Genomic DNA, 3,291 nt, shown 5'->3' with positions numbered 1-3,291 from the left:
CATCCACAACACAATCACACAGCTGTACCAGTTCATCCACAACACAATCACACAGCTGTACCAGTTCATCCACAACACAATCACACAGCTGTACCAGTTCATCCACAACACAATCACACAGCTGTAGCAGTTCATCCACAACACAATCACACAGCTCCACTAGTTCATCTACAACACAATCACACAGCTCCACTAGTTCATCCACAACACAATCACACAGCTCCACTAGTTCATCCACAACACAATCACACAGCTGTACCAGTTCATCCACAACACAATCACACAGCTCCACTAGTTCATCTACAACACAATCACACAGCTCCACTAGTTCATCCACAACACAATCACACAGCTCCACTAGTTCATCCACAACACAATCACACAGCTGTAGCAGTTCAGCCACAACCCAATCACACAGCTGTAGCAGTTCATCCACAACACAATCACACAGCTCCACTAGTTCATCCACAACACAATCACATAGCTGTAGCAGTTCATCCACAACACAATCACACAGCTGTAGCAGTTCATCCACAACACAATCACATAGCTCCACCAGTTCATCCACAACACAATCACACAGCTCCATCAGTTCATCCACAACACAATCACACAGCTGTACCAGTTCATCCACAACAATTATACAGATAACTTTCTTACCTTTATAAGTCTTTCTTTCTTTTCCAGTTCTTCTGTGAGAAATTTCTCTGTAATACTGGAATATGCTGTGGAGAAGAGAATTTCAGGTTCCACAGTAACATACAAGTAATCATCAGGCAGATGATCTTCAGTACCTATCAAATATTCCACTAAATTATTAATGGTAATGTAGCCCCTAATATAAATCATAGCTACAGATAAACAACTAGTGATAATCTAGACCCCAATATAAATCATAGCTACAGTAAACAACTAGTGGTAATCTAGACCCTAATATAAATCATAGCTACAGATAAACAACTAGTGGTAATCTAGACCCCTAATATAAATCATAGCTACAGATAAACAACTAGTGGTAATGTAGACCCTAATATAAATCATAGCTACAGATAAACAACTAGTGGTAATGTAGACCCTAATATAAATCATAGTTACAGATAAATAACTAGTGGTAATCTAGACCCTAATATAAATCATAGCTACAGATAAACAACTAGTGGTAATGTAGACCCTAATATAAATCATAGATACAGATAAACAACTAGTGGTAATCTAGACCCTAATATAAATCATAGCTACAGTAAACAACTAGTGGTAATCTAGACCCTAATATAAATCATAGCTACAGATAAACAACTAGTGGTAATGTAGACCCTAAAACAAATCATAGCTACAGATGAACAATTAGTGGTAGTCTAGTCCCTAACACACATCATAGCTACATATAAACAACTGGTGGTAGTCTAGTCCCTAAAACAAATCAGAGCTACAGATGAACAATTAGTGGTAGTCTAGTCCCTAAAACACATCATAGCTACAGATAAACAACTAGTGGTAATATAGACCCTAATATAAATCATAGCTACAGATGAACAATTAGTGGTAGTCTAGTCCCTAAAACACATCATAGCTACAGATAAACAACTAGTGGTAATGTAGACTCTAATATAAATCATAGCTATAGATAAACAACTAGTGGTAGTCTAGTCCCTAAAACAAATCATAGCTACAGATGAACAATTAGTGGTAGTCTAGTCCCTAACACACATCATAGCTACATATAAACAACTGGTGGTAGTCTAGTCCCTAAAACAAATCATAGCTACAGATGAACAATTAGTGGTAGTCTAGTCCCTAAAACACATCATAGCTACAGATAAACAACTAGTGGTAATGTAGACCCCAATATAAATCATAGCAACAGTAAACAACTAGTGGTAAACAACTAAAGTGTTAGTATATTTCCATTCCTTCAGTTGATTCATTGCACTTATGAAAGTTTTCTTTATGTTACTACTAGTTATGAGTGTATGTTTTTATGAGAATAGACATCGGCTGAGGTAAAAGTCTATTTACAGTTTTGTCCAATGATGAAGCTACTTTACTTCTACTTTTTCTTCCTAAGACAGCAATTTAGTTTAACTGGTAAATGTTGATACTCCAATTTCATACTTTTACATGCTAATCTTTCACAGAATTTGACTGGTTTGAAAGTGCACTGATATGTTAATCACTAGCAAGTTACTACCAAACAAATACAGTGTTAAGAAATTTAAAATGTTCACAGTAATTGATGAAAAGAAGGGAATGTGAGCTATAATAATCTTAAAACAGTCGAGAAAAAATGTTTGAAAACTATCTTAACATCAGACACATGAAGTATTTCATGTAATAGATTATGTGTTTTAGAAGTCTTGTGTTTCCTTGCATAAATATGGATCTTTTTGTTTGGCTATCCTTACTGTCTCTGTGGTTTACCAATTAAAATAACATGGAAACATTTCCTACCAAATAGACAGATACGTTCAATTGTTAGAACCTCATCACTTCAAATGTTAAAACTGAAATTTTATCACGTACGACTTTTTACATTTGTATTTTGCGATATTTGCATTACTAGTGTTAATCAGTAATTTATGTTTACAAGTTCTACAGCTAAATCATTATGTTTACAAGTTCTACAACTAAATCATTTCCAACAGTTTTCAAAAAGAGTAAAAGTAACATATATATTTTTAGCCTTCTATAAATTACTTTCATATACCAAAACGCCCTCCAGTGGCACAGCGGACTTACAACATTAGAAACCGGGTTTCGATACCCGTGGTGGGCAGAGCACAGATAGCCCTTTGTGTAGCTTTGTGCTTAACTACAAACTACAAACAAACATATACCAAAAATATTCTCAGCCATAGCTTGTAAACACATATCTACAGAATCCCATTTCTTTGCAACCTTCTGTAACTTACCTTCATATACCAAAACTCTTTTCTCAAATACACCTTATAAACACATATCTACAAAACTACAGTTCTTTGTAACCTTCTATAACTTACCTTCATATACCAAAGCTCTCCTCTCAATCACACCTTGTAAACACATATCTACAAAACTACAGTTCTTTGTAACCTTCTATAACTTACTCTCATATACTAAATCTCTACCTCTCAAACACACCTTGTAAACACATGTCTACAAAACCACAGTTCTTTGTAACCTTCTATAACTTACTCTCATATACTAAATCTCTCCTCTCAAACACACCTTGTAAACACATATCTACAAAACTACAGTTCTTTGTAACCTTCTATAACTTACTCTCATATACTAAATCTCTCCTCTCAAACACAC

The 3,291-nt window shown here is 35.0% G+C and overlaps 1 protein-coding gene across 2 annotated transcripts in view; it reads right to left on the bottom strand.

Annotated features, from left to right (window-relative positions):
- LOC106467776 overlaps nt 1-3,291 on the bottom strand; it is an 18,582-nt gene that overhangs the window by 13,270 nt on the left and 2,021 nt on the right. For both annotated transcript variants that reach the window (XR_002612466.1, XM_013928152.2), the window contains exon 2: nt 661-794. The gene's annotated coding sequence lies outside the window, so the exon portion shown is untranslated. The remainder of the gene's footprint in view (nt 1-660; nt 795-3,291) is intronic.

The sequence above is a fragment of the Limulus polyphemus genome, unplaced genomic scaffold (genome assembly GCF_000517525.1).
Source record: "Limulus polyphemus unplaced genomic scaffold, Limulus_polyphemus-2.1.2 Scaffold2737, whole genome shotgun sequence".
In the NCBI taxonomy this organism is placed as follows: Eukaryota; Metazoa; Arthropoda; class Merostomata; order Xiphosura; family Limulidae; genus Limulus; species Limulus polyphemus.
The sequence above is the reverse complement of the archived record's forward strand: the minus strand, read 5'-3'. Positions and strand labels throughout refer to the sequence as shown.